This window comes from Oryx dammah, unplaced genomic scaffold (genome assembly GCF_014754425.2).
Source record: "Oryx dammah isolate SB20612 unplaced genomic scaffold, SCBI_Odam_1.1 HiC_scaffold_23, whole genome shotgun sequence".
NCBI lineage: Eukaryota > Metazoa > Chordata > Mammalia > Artiodactyla > Bovidae > Oryx > Oryx dammah.
The window spans coordinates 63,475,997-63,499,927 of NW_024070207.1; the positions used below are offsets into that span (position 1 = coordinate 63,475,997).

Sequence of the window (23,931 nt, forward strand, 5' to 3'; positions counted from 1 at the left end):
ATAAAAACCAGGAGTGTATTCCCATTTGTGGAATAAAAAAAAAATAAGGGGAAAACAGTTCTATCACCTGTTTTACATGTAACACCCACATTGCTTTCCACCATGTTCTGGCAGTTTCCTCTAAATTAGCTAGTTCCAAATACAGTTAAGGAGGCATGCCAGGACAGTTTGTACTTTACCTTCATGTTGAATTCCCAGTCCTTATTTTGTGCAAATTCATCCCAGCACTAGTGGCCATAACACTGAATTCTCTAAGTTATATAACATTAAAGCTTTTCCAAAACAGTATACTTATTAAATATCTAAAGTGTGTCATTATATAATAGCCTAGTATACAAGGATGCAGTACAGGATTTTGAGGATTTAAAATTAGAGGGTTGCAGGAATAACAAACAGATACTTCCAGATCATGTTGATTGTGATTATAGTTGTTCTTGCTGGTTTCCTCATTCATCCTGTGCAGACAAGAAAGATTATTTCCATTGACTAGTGTACCACCTGGTATATGTTATTAGAGAGAAAAATGTCTTCAGGTAAACAGTAGTCAGCAGATGAGGACGAAGGCCAGTTATCCTGACTGATCAGGAAATCTAGAGACTTCCCCTTCGTCCTTGTAGGGATAGAAGGCTTTATGACTGTGTTGTCCTATGGTGTCTTTACAAGTTAAAATACAGAAGAGATCAGAAAATGTTCATTCACCTTTTTCACATGAGAGTTGCTGCCCAAGGATTTGTTGTAGGAGCTGTGACTCTAGGTGTTCTCTACTCTATGTACAAGGATTACATTAGACCTCAGTTCTTCAATGGGTCCAAAAAATGAAGCTGCTGCTGCTGCTGCTGCTAAGTCACTTCAGTCTTGTCTGACTCTGTGCGACCCCCAAGACAACATCCCACCAGGTTCCTCATCCCTGGGACTCTCCAGGCAAGAATACTGGAGTGGGGTGCCATTGCCTTCTGCAATGCATGAAAGTGAAAAGTGAACGTGAAGTCACTCAGTCGTGTCCAATTCTTAGCAACCCCATGGACTGCAGCCTACCAGGCTCCTCCATCCATGGGATTTTCCAGGCAAGAGTATTGGAGTGGGATGCCATTGCCTTCTCCAAAAATTAAGTTACACACAAGAAAAATAAGAAGCTTGAAAAGTGCTAACGAAGAATGAATTTTCAATATGTAGCAAATTATACTGCCAAAGTTTCAGCCACATTTCTCATAGCCTTCAATTGTTTAAGATGTTGACTTCCAAATCAACAATCATAAATAGTCAACTCAAATAAACAAATGCAGTACAGAAACTGTAGACTACTTTTTAAGAAAGCTACCATATGTGGTGGCTTGCTGTCTTGTGCTATACACTCATAGGAAAATTTGGATAGATTGTCTCCGTTATAATACAAAAATTATACTTAGAGTAATATGTAGGAGAGACTAGATTAATTGTGTTAGTCATAATTGAGCACAAATGGTAAGTACCAATGATAAGCAAGTCTTGGATTTCTATAAGCCATTATAGCCATTTTCCTAAATTTCCAGGAGAAAATGAACAGACGACAAAGGATTTATAAACAGCTGTCTTTTTCTCATTGTTGATACCTACTACATTGTACATTGTCACATAATTCTCATTTAGAGTAAGTTTCAGTTGACATACAGAAACATGCATTTCAAGTTACCAGTGTCAATATTTCTTACTTAGTATCATCTTAGAAAACTTGTAAATAAGTAGATAATACATAATTTCTGGTTTAAAAATATGGATCCTAAACCCATATTATTCCTGAAAAGAAATTAGAAAGTTATCACAAAAAAAGACCGTTGTTATCAGTTAAAATCTTAGATTGTAAAAAGCAAAACAATTAAACAAGCTTTATATCAAACAACATGACATTTATTCCGCATGCATTTAACACACATTTACTAAGTGAACACTGCAGGCATGGTCCTGGGCTATGTGCTGTGAGAAACAAAGAAACATATAATATGAACCCTATCCTTAATGTAATAACAGCGTGTGTAAAGAGAGATAATTATACATTAATAGGTATTGAACTGTTGATGAATCAGCCTAAGCCAATTTCACAGGCATGATATTATATGAAAAATCAAACACAAGGCTTAGGTGATCAGTGTTATGGATGTTCAATGAAGAGAGGGCAATGTGGGTTTAAGTAATCAGGGAAGGCTTTCTGAACAAAATGTGACTTCAGCTTGGCCATGAAGTAATTCCAGATGGTAAAGAATTGTGTGGATAACATCAAGGAATATGAATATGAATTATGTTGGCAATTTGATCTCTGGTTCCTCTTTCTTTTCTAAAACCAGCATGAACATCAGGGAGTTCACGGTTCACGTATTGCTGAAGCCTGGCTTGGAGAATTTTGAGCATTACTTTACTAGCATGTGAGATGAGTGCTATTGTGTGGTAGTTTCAGCATTCTTTGGGATAGCCTTTCTTTGGAATTGGAATGTAAACTGAACTTTTCCAGTCCTGCGGCCACTGCTGAGCTTTCCAAATTGGCTGGCATATTGAGTGCAGCACTTTCAGAGTATCATCTTTCAGGATTTGAAACAGCTCAACTGGAATTTCATCACCTCCACTACTTTTGTTCGTAGTGTTGCTTTTTAAGGCCCACTTGACTTCACTTTCCAAGATGTCTGGCTCTAGATTAGTGATCACATTATCGTGATTATCTGGGTTGTGAAGATCTTTTTTGTACAGTTCTTCCATGTATTCTTGCCACCTCTTCTTAATATCTTCTGTTTCTGTTAGGTCTAGACCATTTCTGTCCTTCATCGAGCCCATCCTTGCATGAAATGTTCCCTTGGTATCTCTAATTTTCTTGAAGAGATCTCTAGTCTTTCCCATTCTGTTCTTTTCCTCTATTTCTTTGCATTGATCGCTGAGGAAGGCTTTCTTATCTCTTCTTGCTATTCTTTGGAAATCTGCATTCAGATGCTTATATCTTTCTTTTTCTCGTTTGCTTTTTGCCTCTGTTCTTTTCACAGCTATTGTAAGGCCTCCCCAGACAGCCATTTTGCTTTTTTGCATTTCTTTTCCATGGGGATGGTCTTGATCCCTGTCTCCTGTATAATGTCACGAATCTCATTCCATAGTTCATCAGGCACTCTATCAGATCTAGGCCCTTAAAGCTATTTCTCACTTCCACTGTATAATCATGAGGGATTTGATTTAGGTCATACCTGAATGGTCTAGCGGTTTTCCCTACTTTATTCAATTTGAGTCTGAATTTGGTAATAAGGAGTTCATCCTCTGAGCCACAGTCAGCTCCTGGTCTTGTTTTTGTTGACTGTATACAGCTTCTCCATCTTTGGCTGCAAAGAATATAATCAATCTGATTTCAGTGTTGACCATCTGGTGATGTCCATGTGTAGAGTCTTCTCTTGTGTTGTTGGAAGAGGGTGTTTGCTATGACCAGTGCATTTTCTTGGCAAAACTCTACCAGCCTTTGCCCTGATTCATTCCACATTCCAAGTCCAAATTTGCCTGTTACTCTAGGTGTTTCTTGACTTCCTACTTTTGCATTCCAGTCCCCTATAATGAAAAGGATAACTTTTTTGTGTGTTAGTTCTAAAAGGTCTTGTAGGTCTTCATAAAACCATTCAACTTCAGCTTCTTCAGCATTACTGGTTGGGGCATAGACTTGGATAACTGTGATGTTGAATGGTTTGCCTTGGAGACGAACAGAGATCATTCTGTCGTTTTTGAGATTGCATCCAAGTACTGCATTTCAGAATCTTTTGTTGATCATGATGGCTACTCCACTTCTTCTGAGGGATTCCTGCCTGCAGTAGTAGATATGATGGCATCTGAGTTAAATTCATGCATTCCAGTCCATTTTAGTTTGCTTACTCCTAGAATGTCGACATTCACCCTTTGTGAATCCATGGACTGCAGTACTCCAGGCCTCCCTGTCCATCACCAACTCTCAGGGTTTACTCAAACTCATGTCTATTGAGTTAGTGATGCCATCCGACTGTCTCATCCTCTGTCATCCCCTTCTCCTCCTGCCTTCAATCTTCCCCAGCATCATGGTCTTTTCAAATGAGTCAACTTTTTGCATCAGATGGCCAAAGTATTGGAGTTTCAGCTTCAACTTCAGTCCTTCTAATGAACATTCAGGAATGATTTCCTTTATGATGTACTGGTAGGATCTCTTTGCAGTCCAAAGGACTCTCAAGATTCTTCTCCAACATTACAGTTCAAAAGCATCAATTCTTCCATGCTCAGCTTTCTTTATAGTCCAACACTCATGTCCATACATGACTACTGGAAAAACCATAGCCTTGACTAGACAGAACTTTGTTGGCAAAGTAATGTCTCTGCTTTTTAATATGCTGTGTAGCTTGGTCATAACTTTTTCTTCTAAAGAGTAAGCGTCTTTTAATTTCATGGCTGCAGTCACCATCTACAGTGATTTTGGAGCACCCAAAATTAAATTCTGCCACTATTTCCACTGTTTCTCCATCTATTTTCCATGAAGTGAAAAATATTTTGTTTTATTTTATAGATAAATAAATTGGGAGTCAGTGGCTCACTTACTAGTCAGGAATTGCTCTAACACAGGGTTTCTGGAATTGCTTCCTATTTATTTTTCAATTTCTATATCTTTTGATGAATCTTACATTACAACAAACATATGTAATATGTGGTGCAAAATATAAAGCCATCTAGTTTTAAAGGTTGCATACATTTTCATTGTTTCTCCTTGTTTTACCCACACATGATTTGTGAAAATCATTCTTCAAGCACATCATCATTAAAGGTGAAACTCATGCTTTTGCAAGGTCACAATTCCAATCTAACAAGGAAATAGAAATTGAGCAGGGGTAAATTTGCAACAAGAAGAGGCAAAGAAAACACTTTTTGCTCTGACATTTAAACAACATGTCTCACTGTAACTGTCTCAAAATTTATGTGAAAGTTATTTTCAAATTGTTGTTAAATTGAGTATACAGATATCTGGTGCTGAATTTAGAAGCAACGACTACATCAATTTCATACAAACTGAACTTTCAAATTTTATTACAATTATTTATTTTAATGGCCAAGGGCTTATACTTAATGGCCTCTGAAGTAGTACCTTTTAATTTCATATTATGTGCACTACCATTCTTTACTTATCACCTTGGGGCAACCAATAAAAAATATTATTTTTCTGAAATCAATGACAAAAAACAAGTACTTGAGGGTGAATGATTCTGAAAGACCATTGTTTGATTTGGTGCTGTTTTATTTTTATTTCTTTTGAACTTAGTAGATAGCTCATGTGACTTGGAGAAAAAAACATTTCTTCTCTCCAGTAAGGTTATTCTTTGCTATGAGCATTAAAAGATAGCTTTAAGCCATCCACAATTATGACCTTGACTAGAAAAATGTAAGTTAATAAGGCTTCAACAAATTATGGTCTTTTTGGTAGATTTGCCTAGTGAACTGTTAATTGTAAAACTGAAAGACATTATGTTCAGCTTTCTCTATCACATCTTTCGTGTTTTAACAGTGACACTTCATTGAGTGCAATTAACAAAGCCTAGGAGATTTATTAACACACTTCTTCATGGCCAATGATCCATTCCACTTAAGACATAACACTGTAAAATGCACATTATCTCCTTTTGGCACTTACAATAAATGCTTCATGAACTAGGAAGGCATATGTTAGAGCAGATAAAATAGCATTATTAGCTGACAAATTTTACAATTTATTAGACAGTTAATTTATCAGCTTAAAAGACACTAAAAACAGCTGTGCATTTAATGTCTTTTTAATGTATCCAGTAAAACTTGCATAATTGCCTGTAGTGCAATTTATTTTTAGCTATGTTGCAAAATGCCTGCATTTACTGTTTACATCTTTTTTAATTTTTCCTGCAAGGCTCATCATATCTCTGCCTGAGCCTTAACAACCAGGGCCAATAATCTGACAAAAAAGCCCCTTCAAACAAATGATTCCCCATGAATGAACTATTTAAAAGTGCATTTTATTTGTGACCCAAAGGAGAGTTAGCATTTTACCTCCACCCCAAGGGCAAAGGCTGAGTTTCCAAATAAATAAATAAATAAAACAGAAGAATAAAATCAGGGTGACTCAAATAAATATAATTTATTTGGAGTCTTGAAGGCCGATTCATGCCTTCACTTATCAGGGAGTAGCAGTCTTAAGTATTCAAATTTGGAGCCCATTCAAAACTAAATGTCTGTGTGTGAACTAACAAGGCTTGCAAGCTACAGCTACGTTAACAAAGATTTTTTTTTTTCATTTTATAACTAAGCAAACAGCTCCCTGCTAATCAACTGGTATATACCTAAATAGTGCAGTAGTGGAACAGGGGCACAGGAGAAAAGTGTGGAAGATAAGACAGGGTTCATACCTCTAACATGTCATTTGGTTCAGTTTGCTTACTGCTCTTTGATTTAATGGAACTGTAAACTACAAATTAGCACTTACCAAGAGCAGGGCCAATGACTGAACAACAAAGGCGTTTGCCATCTGCCTCTACAGAGACTGAACCCCTGGCTGCTATAGCTGTTGACTTTCAACAAGCCCCAAGGGAGTTCAGGGTGGAGGGAGTCACTCTGCGCTCCAGGGAATCTGATGGGACAGGTCTTTAGATAGTTGGATGTTTTTAGAAACAGATTTTATTATCTCAATCCTTGCATTTCCTTGTATCTAGTTCAATTCAGTTCAGTTCATTCGGTCAGTCATGTCTGACTCTTTGCGAACCCATGAATCACAGCACGGCAGTCCTCCCTGTCCATCACCAACTCCAGGAGTTCACTCAGATTCACATCCATTAAGTCAGTGATGCCATCCAGCCATCTCATCCTCGGTCGTCCCCTTCTCCTCCTGCCCCTAATCCCTCCCAGCATAAGGGTCTTTTCCAATGAGTCAACTCTTAGCATAAGGTGGCCAATGTATTGGAGTTTCAGCTTCAGCATCAGTTCTTCCAATGAACACCCAGGGCTGATTTCCTTTACGATGGACTAGTTGGATCTCCTTGCAGATCAAGTGACTCTCAAGAGTCTTCTCCAACACCACAGTTCAATAGCATCAATTCTTCAGCGCTCAGCCTTCTTCACAGTCCAACTCTCACATCCATACCTGACCACTGGGTGGGGGGGGGGAATAGCCTTGATTAGACGGACCTTTGTTGGCAAAGTAATATCTCTGTTTTTTAATATGCTGTCTAGGTTGGTCATAACTTTCCTTCCAAGGAGTAAGTGTCTATTAATTTCATGGCTGCAGTCACCATCTGCAGTGATTTTGGAGCCCAGAAAAATGAAGTCTGACACTTTCCACTGTTTCCCCATCTATTTCCCATGAAGTGATGGGACCAGATGCCATGATCTTTGTTTTCTGAATGTTGAGCTTTAAGCCAACTTTTTCACTCTCCTCTTTCACTTTCATCAGGAGGCGTTTTAGTTCCTCTTCACTTTCCACCATAAGGGTGGTGCCATCTGCATATCTTTGGTTATTGGTATTTCTCCTGGAAATCTTGATTCCAGCTTGTGCTTCTTCCAGCCCAGCATTTTTCATGAGGTACTCTACATATAAGTTAAATAAGCAGGGTGACAATATGCAGCTTTGACATACTCCTTTTCCTATTTGGAACCAGTCTGTTGTTCCATGTCCAATTCTCACTGTTGCTTCTTGACCTGCATACAGGTTTCTCAAGAGACAGGTCAGGTGGCCTGGTATTCCCATCTCTTTCAGAATTTTCCACAGTTTATTGTGATCCACACAGTCAAAGGCTTTGGCAAAGTCAATAAAGCAGAAATAGATGTTTTTCTGGAACTCTCTTGCTTTTTCCATGATCCAGCAGATGTTGGCAATTTGATCTCTGGTTACTCTGCCTTTTCTAAAAGCAGCTTGAACATCTGGAAGTTCATGGTTCACCTACTGCTGAAGCTTAGCTTGGAGAATTTTGAGCATTACTTTACTAGCTTGTGAGATGAGTGCAACTGTGCGGTAGTTTAAGCAATCTTTGGCATTGCCTTTCTTTGGGATTGGAATGCAAACTGACCTTTTCCAGTCCTGTGGCCACTGCTGAGTCTTCCAAATTTGCATATTGAGTGCAGCACTTTCATGGCATCATCTTTCAGGATTTGAAATAGCTCTCCTGGACTTCCATCAACTCTACTAGCTTTGTTCATAGCGATGCTTTCTAAGGCCCACTTGACTTCACACCCCAGGATGTCTGGCTCTAGATGAGTGATCACACCATCGTGATTTTCTGGGTTGTGAAGATGTTTTTTTTTTTTTGTACAGTTTTTGTGTGTATTCTTGCCACCTCTTCTTAATATCTTCTGCTTCTGTTAGGCCCAGACCATTTCTGTCCTTTATCGAACCCATCTTTGCATGAAATGTTCCCTTGGTATCTTTAATTTTCTTGAAGAGATCTCTAGTCTTTCCCATTCTGTTCTTTTCCTCTATTTCTTTGCATTGATTGATGAAGAAGGCTTTCTTATCTCTCCTTGCTATTCTTTGGAACTCTGCATTCAGATGCTTATATCTTTCCTTTTCTCCTTTGCTTTCAATTCTCTTCTTCTTACAGCTATTTGCAAGGCTCCTCAGATAGCCATTTTTTTAAAATTTGCATTTCTTTTCATGGCGATGGTCTTGATCCATGTCTCCTGCAAAATGTCATGAACCTCTGTCTGTAGTTTATCATGTACTCTGTCTATCAGATGTAGTCCCTTAAATCTATTTCTCACTTCCACTGTATAATCATAAGGGATTTGATTTAGGTCATACCTGAAAGGTATACTGGTTTTCTCTACTTTCCTCAATTTAAATCTGAATTTGCCAATAAGGAGTTCATGATCTGAGCCACAGTCAGCTTCAGGTCTTGTTTTTGCTGACTGTATAGAGCTTCTCCATCTTTGGCTGCAAAGAATATAATCAATTTTATTTTGGTGTTGACAGTCTGGTGATGTCCATGTGTGGAGTCTTCACTTGTGTTGTTGGAAGAGGGTGTTTGCTATGACCAGTGCATTCTCCTGGAAAAACTCTATTAGCCTTTTCCCTGCTTCATTCCGTACTCCAAGGCCAAATTTCCCTGTTACTCCAGATGTTTCTTGACTTCCACTTTTGCATTCCAGTCCCTTATAATGAAAAGGACATCTTTTTGTGATGTTAGTTTTAAAAAGTCTTGGAGGTCTTCATAGAACCATTCAACATCAGCTTCTTCAGCATTACTGGTTGGGACATAGACTTGGATAACTGTGATATTGAATGGTTTGCCTTGGAAACGAACAGAGATCATTCTGTCGTTTTTGAGATTGCATCCAAGTACTGCATTTCGGACTCTCTTGTTAACCATGATGGCTACTCCACTTCTTCTCAGGGATTCCTGGCCACAATCTTAGATATAATGGTCATCTGAGTTAAATTCACCCATTCCAGTCCATTTTAGTTCGCTGATTCCTAGAATGTCGACGTTCATTCTTGCAATCTCCTGTTGGCCACTTCCAATTTTCCTGCATTCATGGACCTAATATTCCAGGTTCCTATGCAATATTGCTCTTTACAGCATCAGGCCTTGCTTCTATCACCAGTCACATCCACAACTGGGTATTTTTTTTGCTTTGGCTCCATCTCTTCATTCTTTCTGGAGTTTTTTGTCCACTGATCTCCGGAGCATATTGGGTATCTACTGACCTGGGGAGTTCCTCTTTGAATATCCTATCATTTTGCCTTTTCATACTGTTCATGGGTTTCTCAAGGCAAGAATACTGAAGTAGTTTGCCATTCCCTTCTCCTGTGGACTACATTCTATCAGACCTCTCCACCATGCCCCGGCAGTCTTGGGTGGCTCCACATGGGATGGCTTGCTTTCACTGAGTTAGACAAGGCTATGGTCCATGTGATCAGATTGGCTAGTTTTCTGTGATTCTGGTTTCAGTGTGTCTGCCCTCTGATGCTTTGTCGCAACATCTACCGTCTTTCTTGGTTTTCCCTTACCTTGGACATGCGGTATCTCTTCATGGCTGCACCAGCAAAGCGTAGCTGCTGCTCCTTAACTTGGACGAGGTCGCCCCTCCTGACCTTGAACGAGAAATAACTCCTCTTGGCCCTCCTGCTCCCACACAGCTGCTGCTCCTTGGACGTGGGGTTACTCCTCTTGGTCACTGCCCCTGACCTTGGATGTGGAGTAGCTCCTCTTGGCCACCACTCCTGACCTCGGATGTAGGGTAGCTCCTCTCAGCTGCTGCCCCTGACCTTGGACATGGGATCAGACCCATATGACTAACAAAAAATCTTTCATGAAATGAGTGCTTCATGGTGTTGAACTTCCCCTTCACCAAAACCTTATATATTGACTTTCCCCCACTGCTGCTTTGGAGAAGTCTCTCAGAACTGTCTGAGATGCTGCCTCCTGGACTGCAGTCCTTATTTTGCCCCAAATAAAACTTAACTGACAACTCTCAAGTTGTACATCTTTTTTTTTTTTTTTTAGTTGACAGAACCTTTGTAAAACTTTCTTTCTTTCTTTCTTTTTTTTTTTTTTATAGACCCTTTCACAGTGATAATAACTGGGAGAAATGAGGCTAGTTCGTACTAAATCAAAAGTCAAACATCATAAGCTGTCACTAGTGAAACAACTTATGATTTGATTTTTGGTCTTTAGGAGAATTTACAAGAGAGAGTCTGCCAAGAGAGAGACTTAACTTCTCATTCTAACAATTAAATGTTTCTCCCAGACTTCCCTGGTGGCTCACATGGTAAAAGTGTCTGCCTACAATGTAGGAAACCCAGATTTGATCCCTGGGTTGGGAAGATCCCCTAGAGAAGGAAATGGCAACCCACCCCAGTAGTCTTGCTTGGAAAATTCCACGGAGAGAGGAATCAGACAATGAGTGACTTCACTCACTCCCCCCATTTGATGTTATTATCCTACAGCTGTAATGTAAAGGCAAGTGCTAATTTTTTTTTTAGATAATGAACAGCGAACAGTTTCAACTCTTCCCTTCCATAGACTTAAAGATCTCTTCAGTTCAGTTCAGTTCAATCCAGTCACTCAGTCATGTCCGACTCTTTGGAACCCATGAATCGCAGCACGCCAGGCCTTCCTGTCCATCACCATCTAGCAGAGTTCACTCAAATTCATGTCCATCGAGTCCGTGATGCCATCCAGCCATCTCATCCTCTGTCGTCCCTTTCTCCTCCTGCCCCCCATCCTTCCCAGCATCAGAGTCTTTTCCAATGAGTCAAATCTTCTCATGAGGTGGCCAAAGTACTGGAGCTTCAGCTTTACCATCATTCCTTCCAAAGAAATCCCAGGGTTGATTTCCTTCTGAATGGACTGGTTGGATCTCCTCGCAGTCCAAGGGACTTTCAAGAGTCTTCTCCACACTACAGTTCAAAAGCATCAGTTCTTCGGTGCTCAGCTTTCTTCACAGTAAAACTCTCACATCCATACATGACCACAGGAAAAACCATAGCCTTGACTAGACGGACCTTAGTCGGCAAAGTAATGTCTCTGCTTTTGAATATGCTATTTAGGTTGGTCATAACTTTTTTTTCCAAGGAGTAAGTGTCTTTTAATTTCATGGCTGCAATCTCCATCTGCAGTGATTTTGGAGCCAAAAAAATAAAGTCTGACACTGTTTCCACTGTTTCCCCATCTATTTCCCATGAAGTGATGGGACAAGATGCCATGATCTTTGTTTTCTGAATGTTGAGCTTTAAGCCAACTTTTTCACTCTCCACTTTCACTTTCATCAAGAGGCTTTTTAGCTCCTCTTCACTTTCTGCCATAAGGGTGGTGTCATCTGCATATTTGAGGCTATTGATATTTCTCCCAGCAATCTTGATTCCAACTTGTGTTTCTTCCAGTCCAGCATTTCTCATAATGTACTCTGCATATAAATTAAATAGGCAGGGTGACAATATACAGCCTTGATGTACTCCTTTTCCTATTTGGAACCAGTCTGTTGTTCCATGTCCAGTTCTAACTGTTGCTTCCTGATCTGCATACAGATTTCTCAAGAGGCAGGTTAGGTGGTCTGGAATTCCCATCTCTTTCAGAATTTTCCACAGTTTATTGTGATCCACAAAGTTAAAGGCTTTGGCATAGTCAATAAAGCAGAAATAGATGTTATTCTGGAACTCTCTTGCTTTTTCCATGATCCAGCGGATGTTGGCAATTTGATCTCTAGTTCCTCTGCTTTTTCTAAAAGCAACTTGAATATCAGGGAGTTCACGGTTCACGTATTGCTGAAGCCTGGCTTTGAGAATTTTGAACATTACTTTACTAGCATGTGAGATGAGTGCAATTGTGCGGTAGTTTGAGCATTTTTGGCATTGCCTTTCTTTGGGATTGGAATGAAAACTGACCTTTTCCAGTCCTGTGGCCACTGCTGAGTTTTCCAAATTTGCTGGCATATTGAGTGCAGCACTTTCACAGCATCATCTTTCAGGATTTGAAACAGCTTACCTGGAATTCCATCGGCTCCACTACCTTTGTTCATAGTGATGCTTTCTAAGGCCCACTTGACTTCACTTTCCAAGATGTCTGGCTCTAGATTAGTGATCACATCATCATGATTATCTGGGTCGTGAAGATCTTTTTTGTAAAGTTCTTCCATGTATTCTTGCCACCTCTTCTTAATAACTACTGCTTCTGTTAGGTCCATACGATTTCTGTCCTTTATCGAGCCCATCCTTGCATGAAATGTTCCCTCGGTATCTCTAATTTTCTTGAAGAGGTCTCTAGTCTTTCCCGTTTTGTTCTTTTCCTCTATTTCTTTGCATTGATCACTGAAGAAGTCTTTCTTATCTCTTCTTGCTATTCTTTGGAACTCTGCATTCAGATGATTATATCTTTCCTTTTCTCGTTTGCTTTTTGCCTCTCTCCTTTTCACAGCTATTTTTAAGGCCTCCCCAGATCACCATTTTGCTTTTTTGCATTTCTTTTCCATGGGGATGGTCTTGATCCCTGTTTCCTTACAATGTCACGAACCTCATTCTATAGTTCATCAGGCACTCTATCTATCAGATCTAGGCCCTTAACTCTATTTCTCACTTCCACTATATAATTATAAGGGATTTGATTTAGGTCATACCTGAATGGTCTAGCGGATTTCTCTACTTTCTTCAATTTGAGTCTGAGTTTAGTAATAAGGATTTCATGATCTGAGCCACAGTCAGCTACTGGTCTTGTTTTTGTTGACTGTATACAGCTTCTCCATCTTTGGCTGCAAAGAATATAATCAATCTGATTTAGGTGTTGACCATCTGGTGATGTCCATGTGTAGAGTCTTCTCTTGTGTTGTTGGAAGAGGGTGTTTGCTATGACCAGTGCATTTTCTTGGCAAAACTCTATTAGTCTTTGCCCTGCTTCATTCCGCATTTCAAGGGCAAATTTTCCTGTTACTCCAGGTGTTTCTTGACTTCCTACTTTTGCATTCCAGTCCCCTATAATGAAAATGACATCTTTTTTGGGTGTTAGTTCTAAAAGGTCTTGTAGGTCTTCATAAAACCGTTCAACTTCAGCTTCTTCAGCATTACTGGTTGGGGCATAGACTTGGATAACTGTGATATTCAATGGTTTCCCTTGGAGACGAACAGAGATCATTCAGTCGTTTTTGAGAGTGCATCCAAGTACTGCATTTCGGACTCTTTTGTTGACCATGATGGCTACTCCATTTCTTCTGAGGGATTCCTGCCCGCAGTAGTAGATATAATGGTCATCTGAGTTAAATTCACCCATTCCAGTCCATTTTAGTTTGCTGATTCCTAGAATGTCGACATTCACCCTTGCCATCTCTTGTTTGATCACTTCCAAATTGCCTTTCATTCATGGACCTGACATTCCAGTTTCCTATGCAGTATTACTCTTTACAGCATCGGATCTTCCTTCTATCACCAGTCACATGCTCAACTGGGTATTGTTTTTGTTTTGGCTCCATCCCTTCATTCTTTCTGGGGTTACTTCTCCACTGATCTCCAGTAGCATATTGGGCACCTAATGACCTGGGTAATTCCTCTTTTGGTATCCTATCATTTTGCCTTTCATACTGTTCATGGAGTTTTCAAGGCAAGAATACTGAAGTGACTTGCCATTCCCTTCTCCAGTGGACCACGTTCTGTCAGACCTCTCCACCATGACCCGCCCATCTTGTGTTGCCCCGCAGGTATGGCTTGGTTTCATTGAGTTAGACAAGGCTATGATCCTAGTGTGATTAGATTGACTAGTTTTCTGTGAGTATGATTTCAGTGTGTTTGCCCTCTGATGCCCTCTTGCAACACCTACCATCTTACTTGGGTGTCTCTTACCTTGGGTGTGAGGTACCTCTTCATGACTGCTCCAGCAAAGCACAGCCACTGCTCCTTACCTTGGGTGAGGGGTATCTCCTTACTGCCGCCATTCCTGGCCTTCCACGTGGGATCTCTTACCTTCTGAGAACTTGTGGCATAAGTCCTCTTGAAGGAGGTTGCCATTAGCCTTACAATGGTGCTTGTAGCCATATCATAGTGACTGCAGACTGACTCCTGGACAGGGCTGCCTCAGGCCAAACACTAAGAGAGAGGGAGTACGACCCCACCCTTCAGCATAAAATTTAATTAAACTTTACTGAGCATTTGTTCTACTCACCAAAACAAGACCCAGCTTTCCTAACAGCCAGTCCCTCCCATCAGGAAGCTTGCAATAGCCTCTTACATTCATCCATTAGATGCCAGACTGAAGAAGCAAGAACTACAGTCCCACAGCTTCCAGAATGAAAACTGCAACCACAGAAAACTAACCTAAATGATCACATGAATCACAGCCTTGTATAACTCAATGAAGCTATAAGCCATGCAGTACAAGGCCACCCAAGATGAACTGGTCATAGTGGAGAGTTCTGACAAAGTGTGGTCCACTGTCAAAAGGACTGGCAAACCACTACAGTATTCTTGCCTTGAGAGCTCCATGAACGGTAAGAAAGAGCAACCAGGTATGACGTTGGAAGATGAGCCCCTTAGGTCAGTAGGTGTCCAATATGTTACTGGGAAAAAGGAGAGAAATAGCTACAGAAAGAATGAAGAAGATGAGCCAAAGTGGAAACCACACACAGTTGTGGATGCACATGGTTTTCCCCAGGTGGCCCTGGTGGCATAGAACCTGAATGCCAATGCAGGAGACTTAAGAGACTCAGGTTCCAACCCTGGGTTGGGAAGGTCACCTGGAAAAGGAAGTGGTAACCCATTTCAGTATTCTTGCCTTGAGAATACCATGGACAGAGGAGCCTGGTGGGCTATGGTCCATAATGTCACAAGAGTTGGACACAACTGAAGACACTTCACAGGTGCACGCTGGTGGTGAAAGCAAAGTTTGGTGTTGTAAGGAAAATATTGCATAGGAACATGGAATATTAGGTCTATGAATCAAGATAAATTGGATGTGGTCAAACAAGAGATGGCAAGAGTGGACATTGACATTTTAGGTATCAGTGAACTAAAATGGACTAGAATGGGTGAATTTAATTCAAATGAGCATTATATCTACTACCGTGGGCAAGAATCCCTTAGAAGAAATAGAGTAGCCCTTGTTGTCAACAAGAGAGTCTGAAATGCAGTACTTGGGTGCAATTTAAAAAATGACAGAATGATCTCAGTTCCTTTCCAAGGCAAACCAGTCAAGATTACAGTAAAGCAAGACTATGTCCCAACCATTAATGCTAAAGAAGCTGAGTTTGAACAGTACTATGCATACCTACAAGAGCTGCTAGAACTAACACCAAAAAAAGATGTCCTTTTCATCCTAGAGGACTGGAATGCAAAAGTAAGAATTCAAGGTATACCTGGAGTAACAGGCAAATTTGGCCTTGGAGTAAAAAATGAAGCAGGACAAAAGCTAACAGAGTTTTGCCAAGAGAACACACTGATCATAGCAAACACTCTTTTCCAACAACACAAGAGACAACTCTACACATGGATATCACAAGATTGTCGATATCGAAATCAGATTGATTATATTCTTTCCAACTGAAAATGGAGAAGCTCTATACAGTCAGCAAAAACAAGACCTGAAGCTAACTGTGACTCATATCATCAGCTCCACATTGCAGAATTCAGACTTAAATTGAAGAAAGTAGGGACTCATTAGACAACTCATGTAAAATCAAATCCTTATGATTATAGAGTGGAAGTGACAAAATAATTCAAGGGATTAGACCTAATAGACAGAGTGCCTGAAGAACTATGGATAGAAGCTTGTAACACTATACAGGAGGCAGTGACCAAAACCATCTCCACAAAAATAAATGCAAGAAGGCAAAATGGTTGTCTAAGGAAAAGCATTAAAAATAGCTGAGAAAAGAAGTGAAAGGCAAAGGAGAAAAGGAAAGATATACCCAACTGAATGCAGAGTTCCAGAGAATAGAAAAGAGAGATAAGAAGGCCTTTTTAAATGAACAATGCAAAGAAATAGAAGGAAACAATAGCATGGGAAAGATTAGAGATCTCTTCAAGAAAATTAGAGATACCAAAGAACAAGATGGGCTCAATAAAGGACAAAAAATATGACAAGGACCTAACAGAAGCAGAAAAGATTAAGTGGCAAAAATACACTGAAGAACTATATAAAAAAGGTTTTAATGAACCAGATAATAACTATGGTGTGGTCACTCAGCCTAGAGCCAGACATCCTGCCTTTTGAAGTCAAGTGGTCCTTGGGAAGCACTGATATGAATAAAGCTAGTGGAGATCATTCAATTCTAGCTGAGCTCTTCCAAATCCTAAAAGATGATGCTGTTAAAGTGCTGCACTCAATATGCTAGCAAATTTGGAAAGTTCAGCAACGTCCACTGAACTAGAAAAGTCAGATTTAATTCCAATCCCAAAGAGAAGCAATATAAAAGAATGCTCAAACTACCATAGAATTGCACTCATTTCACATGCTAGTACAGTAATGCTCAAAATCCTTGAAGCTAGACTTCAACAGTATGTGAACCAAGAATTTCAACATGTACAAGCTGGATTCAAAAAAGGCAGAGGAACCAGACTGCCAAAATCCATTGGATAATAGAGAAAGCAAGGGAATTTTAAAAAAATCTATTTCTGCTTCATTGAGTACGCTAACAACTTTGATTGTATGAATAACAACAAACTGTGGAAAATTCTTAAAGGGATTAGAATTTCAGACCATCTTACCTGTCTCTCTTGAAACCTGTGTGAAGATCAAGAACCAACAGTTAGAATCAGACATGGAAAAATGGACTTGTTCAAAACTGGGAAAGGAGTACTACATCAAGGCTGTATATTGTCATCCTGCATGTTTAACTTACATGCACAATACATCATGCAAATCGCCAGGCTGAATGACTCAAAAGCTGGATTCAAGATTGCTGGGAGAAATATCAACAACCTTCAGTATTCAGATGATACCACTTTAATGACAGAAAGCTAAGATGAACTAAAGAGCCTCTTAATGAAGGTAAAAGAGGAGAGTCAAAAAGCTGGCTTAAAACTAAATTCCAAAAAACTAAGATCATGGCTTCTGGTCCAATCACATCATGGCAAATAGATGGGGGAAAAATGGAAGCTGGAAGATTTTATTTTCTTGGGCTCCAAAATCACTGCATATGATGACTGAAGCCATGAAATTCAAAGGCACTTGGTCCTTGGAAGAAAAGCTATGACAAATGTAGACAGTGTATTAAAAAATAGAGACATCACACTGCCAACAAAAGTCCATATAGTCAAATCTGTGGTTTTTCCAGTAGCCATGTACAGATGTGAGAGTTGGAACATAAAGTGGACTGAACACTGAAGAATTGATTGTTTTGAACTGTGGTGCTGGGGAAGATTCTTGAGAGTCTCTTGAAATTCAAAATCAAACGAGTCAATCCTAATTGAAATAATCCCTCAATATTCATTGGAAGGACTGATGCTGAAGGTAAAGTTCCAATATTTTGGCCTCCTAATGCAAAGAGCTGTCTCATTGGAAAAGACTCATACTAGGAAAGACTGATGGCAGGAGGAGAAGGGGATGACAGAGGATGATTGGTGGGATGGCATCACAGAAACAGTGGACATGATTTTGAGTAAACTCTAGGAGATAATGAAGGACAGTGAAGCCTGGTGTGCTGCAGTCCATGGGGTCACAAAGAGTAAGAATTTAGTGCCTGAACAACAATCAGTCTTTTAAACTCTTTTCAGAACTTGAAATTACATCCAAAAGACAGAGAAAGATGTGTCAGCATACATGCACAACCACACACCATTAAAATAATTTTGACAATTATAAACTTTCATGGATTGGACAAGATGTTAGGTATTAGGTTTAATGGGAACCAGAATTCACATTTAATTCTTAAATATTCAATATTATAGCCAATATAAATTAATCAGGTAGACAGAAATGAGAAATTTCATATATTTTACATTTTATTTTCTAACTTGTTTTCCATTTATGTGGGTTTTTCTCTAGCAGCATGAAAATGTCTACATGCTATAAAGAAAATTTAAGCTTATTCTCAAAGCTTGTTAAAGAAGGTGCTGATGGCTAAGAGGAGGGATTACAACAGGATCCAGCAAGTCAAGGTTGTTTGCAAGATAGATTTTCTGTTGATTTACGAGCCTGAAATAAATTGTTTCGCTAAATTTCTTACCTAATTTAAGTGTAAAATCACTTGAGGGTCAGAAATTTAGTTATAACAAACACCCTCTTCCAACAACACAAGAGAAGACTCTACACATGGACATCACCAGATGGTCAACACCTAAATCAGATTGATTATATTCTTTGCAGCCAAAGATGGAGAAGCTGTATACAGTCAACAAAAACAAGACCAGGAGATGACTGTGGCACCGATCATGAACTCCTTATTACCAAATTCAGACTCAAATTGAAGAAAGTAGGGAAAACCGCTAGACCATTCAGGTATGACCTAAATCAAATCCCTCATGATTATACAGTGGAAGTGAGAAATAGATTTAAGGGACTAGATCTGATAGATAGAGTGTCTGAAGAACTATGCAATGAAGTTTGTGACACTGTACAGGAGACAGGGATCAAGACCATCCTCATGGAAAAGAAATGCAAAAAAGCAAAATGGCTGTCTGAGGAGGCCTTACAAATAGCTATGAAAAGAAGAGAGGCAAAAAGCAAAGGAGAAAAGGAAAGATATAAGCATCTGAATGCAGAATTCCAAAGAATAGGAAGAGGAGATGAGAAAGCCTTCTTCGGTGATCAATGCAAAGAAATAGAGGAAAACAACAGAATGGGAAAGACTAGAGATCTCTTCAAGAAAATTAGAGATACCAAGGGAACATTTCATGTAAAGATGGGCTCAATAAAGGACAGAAATGGTATGGGCCTGACAGAAGCAGAAGATATTAAGAAGTGTCAAGAATACACAGAAGAACTGTACAAAAAAGGTCTTCACGACCCAGATAATCATGATGATGTGATCACTCATCTAGAGCCAGACATCCTGGAATGTGAAGTCAAGTGGGCCTTAGAAAGCATCACTACAAACTAGTGGAGCTGATGGAATTCCAGGTAAGCTGTTTCAAAACCTGAAAGATGATGCTGTGAAAGTGCTGCACTCAATATGCCAGCAAATTTGGAAAACTCAGCAGTGGCCACAGGACTGGAAAAGGTCAGTTTTCATCCCAGTCCCAAAGGAAAGCAATGCCAAAGAATGCTCAAACTACCGCACAATTGCACTCATCTCACACGCTAGTAAAGTAATGCTCAAAATTCTCCAAGCCAGGCTTCAGCAATATGTGAACCATGAACTTTCTGATGTTCAAGCTGCTTTTAGCAAAGGCAGAGGAACCAGAGATCAAATTGCCAACATCCGCTGGATCATGGAAAAAGCAAGAGAGTTCCAGAATAACATCTATTTCTGCTTTATTGACTATGCCAAAGCCTTTGACTGTGTGGATCACAATAAACTATGGAAAATTCTGAAAGAGATGGGAATACCAAACCACCTGACCTGTCTCTTGAGAAATCTGTATGCAGGTCAGGAAGCAACAGTGAGAATTGGACATGGAACAAGAGACTGGTTCCCAATAGGGAAAGGAGTACTTCAAGGCTGTATATTGTCACCCTGCTTATTTAACTGATATGCAGAGTACATCATAAGAAACGCTGGACTGGAAGAAACACAAGCTGGAATCAAGATTGCAGGGAGAAATATCAATAACCTCAAATATGCAGATGACACCACCCTTATGGCAGAAAGTGAAGAGGAGCTAAAAAGCCTCTTGATGAAAGTGAAAGAGGAGAGTGAAAAAGTTGGCTTAAAGCTCAACATTCAGAAAACAAAGATCATGGCATCTGGTCCCATCACTTCATGGGTAATGGATGCTTAAACTGGAAACAGTGTCAGACGTTATTTTGGGGACTCCAAAATCATTGCAGATAGAGATTGCAGCCATGAAATTAAAAGCCTCTTATTCCTGGGGAGAAAAGTTATGACCAACCTAGATGGCATATTCAAAAGCAGAAACATTACTTTGCTGACTAAGGTCCATCTAGTCAAGGCTATGGTTTTTCCTGTGGTCATGTATGGATGTGAGCGTTGGACTGTGAAGAAGGCTGACAGCCGAAGAATTGATGTTTCTGAAATGTGATGTTGGAGAAGACTCTTGAGAGTCCCTTGGACTGCAAGGAGATCCAACCAATCCATTCGGAAGGAGATCAACCCTGGGATTTCTTTGGAAGGAATGATGCTAAAGCTGAAACTCCAGTAATTTGCCCACCTCTTGTGAAGAGTTGACTCATTGGAGAAGACTGATGCTGGGAGGGATTGGGGGCAGGAGGAGAAGGAGACGACAGAGGATGAGATGGCTGGATGGCATCATGGACTCGATGGACGTGAGGGAGTGAACTCCAGGTGTTGGTGATGGACAGGGAAGCCTGGCGTGCTGTGATTCATGGGGTCGCAAAAAGTTGGACACAACTGAGCGTCTGAACTGAATTTTAACTTTATTTTAACACATAGAGTTTTATCAACTCATGGAAATCGTTGTAGTCTCTTTTTATTAGCAAGGTTACTTTTCTTTTTTATGGTCAAAGTATATGAATATACGATATTATTTTCTCCAAACTACAGGGAAGGATTTTAGGCCCTGGACTCATATATATTGTATTAATAGATACATTCTAACCACGGTGTTTGAGATTTCATATATTATCTTTATATTCCAACATTTCTGTATAAAATAATATAATAAACCATGAAGAACTTGTCTGTTTTATTCTTTTCTATGGCAGAATAATATTCCATTTTATGTACTTGTATATATATAGTATATTCCTTTATATTTTACATATTCTTTATTCATCTGCTGATGGGAACTTAGATTTCTTCCACATCTAGTCTTCTGCAAGTAATGTTGACATGCATATCGAGCTGCATGTGTGTGAGTGTGCATGCTCAGTCATGTCAGACTCTGCAACAGCTTGGTCTGTAACCCTCCAGGCTTCTCTATTCTTAGTATTTCCCAGACAAGAATACTAGGCTGGGTTGCCATTGTCTACTCCAGGTATTGAGGGGCATATATCTTTTCAAATGAATGTTTTAGGTTTTTTTTTTTTTTCTTCCAGATATATACCCAAGAGTGTAATTGCTGGATCATAGGATAGTTTTATTTTTAATTTTTGGAGGAACTCCCATAATGTTTTCCATAGTGGCTGCACTAATTTACGTTCCCCAAAAGAGTTTACTATGGCTCTTTTTTCCACATCCTCTACAACACTTATTCTTTGTGTTTTTTATAATAAACATGATGACAGTTATAAGGTGTTCTCATTGTGGCTTTCATTTGCATTCCTTTGATGATCAGCCTTTTAATGTTCCTGTTAAACATCTTTTAATGTACCGTTGGTTTTTTACATCTTGTTTGGGAAAATTGGCAATTCAGGTCTTCTGCTCATTGAAAAAAATATTGGAGTATAGTTGGTTTACAATGTGTTAGTTTCAGGTGTGTAATGAAGTGAATCAATTATATATATATATATATATATATATATATATACACACACACACAATTATATATATATTTTATATATAGTCACTCTTTTCCCCATATGGTTCTTTAAAGAGTATTGAGTCAAGTTCCCTGTGCTATACCATAGGTCCTTATTATTTGTGTATTTTATATAGTGATGTATATACGTTAATCCCAAACTTCCAATTTATCCCTCTCCTCTTTTCCCTCTGGTAATCATAAGTTTGTTTTTTACATCTGTGACTTTAATATTGCTTTGTAAATAAGTTCATTTCTACCATTCTTTATAGAGTCCACATATAAGTGATATCTAATGACATTTGATTTTCTCTGTCTGACTTCACTCATTATGACAATCTCTAGGTCAATCCATGTTGCTGCAAATGGCATTCAATTAGATTGTCTCTCTCTCTCTCTCTCTTTTTTTTTTTTTTTTGGTATCGAGTTCTTTGAGCTTGAGCTTCCCAGGTGGTATATTTTAAATAATATCATCTTTTCAGTTATATATTTGAAAATATTTTCTCACATTCATTAGGGTAACTTTGTATTTTGTTGATTGTTACTTTTGTTGTACAAAAAGCTTTTAAGTTTAGTTAGCTTCCATTTGTTTACTTTTGTTTCCTTTGTCTTAGGAAGCAGATTAAAAAAATTATGCAATTTATGTCAGTATTTTTTCTGTACTTTCTTCTGGTGATTTATGGTTTGCAGTCTTATATTTAAGTTTTTAATCCATTTTTTTGTATACAGTTGTAAAATGTTTTGATTTTATTATTTTATATATAGCTGTCCAATTTTTTCAAGAGCACTTGAGGAGACTTTCTTTTCTCCATTATATATTTTCACCTACTTCATCATAGATTAATTGAACATAAGTGTATGGGTTTATTCGTGGGCTCTAGGGTTTACTCTGCTTCATTGATCTGTGTTTCTGTTTTTGTGCTAGTATCAAATTGTTTTCAATCCTGTAGCTTTCTAATATGCTCTGAAGTCAAGGAGTTTGATAACTCAAGATAAGTGGAATTTCTCTGTGAATTCATCCAGTCCTGGATTTTTGTATGCTAAGAGGTTTCCTTTTTTTAATTACATATTCAATACATGTGTACCTCAAGAAACAAGATTTGATTTCACTATAAGTGATCATTCTGTTTATATTTTTGGTTTTCTTCTTGATTGAATGTTGGAAGATTGTGTGTTTCTAGAAATTTATTCATTTCTTCTAGGCTTCCAATGCATTGACATATAACTGTAGTATTACCTGATGACTTTTTGTATCTCTGGCATATTGGTTGTAGTTTCCCCTCTTTCATTTTTTCATTTTGCTTATTTGGGCCCTCTCTCTTTTTTTCTTGATGAGCCTGGATAAATATTTATCAATATTTTTTACCTTTAAAAAATATCTCTTAGTATCATGAAACTTAACTACTTTTTAAAAATTTATTTCTCTTCTGTTCTTTACTATTTCCTTCCTAGTGTGACTTTGGGCTTTGCTATTCTTTTTCCAAATCCTTTAGATTGTAAGTTAAGGTTTTTTTCTTAAGATTTTTCTTTTTTCTTGAGGTACACATGTATTTCTATGTACTTCCCTCTGAGAATCGACTTTTCTATGTCCATCAGGTCCTGGAAAGTTGCATTTTATTTCCATTTGTCTAGAGGTTTTTTTTTTTTTTTTTTTATTTCTTCTTTGATTTCTTCATTGAACCATTAATTTTTTAGTAGCATCTTGTTCAGTTTCCACATGTTCATGTTTTTCCCATTTTTCTATCAATATTTGATTTTAGGTTCACACAGTTATGGTCAGAAAAAATTGCTTGACATAATTTATATTCTGTTAAATTTGTTGAGACATTTTTTTTTTTGGGTCACGTATGTGACCCCTCCTAGAAAGCACTCTATGTGCCCTTGAAAAGAGTATATATTCTGCTGGTTTTGGATGGAATGTCCTATAGATAGTTAAGCACAAC

General features: G+C 38.7%; 1 pseudogene; it reads left to right on the forward strand.

The window, feature by feature from the left end:
• The first annotated feature begins 523 nt into the window (after window positions 1-523).
• On the forward strand, window positions 524-819 carry LOC120881909 (annotated as a pseudogene).
• The last annotated feature ends 23,112 nt before the right edge of the window (window positions 820-23,931 follow it).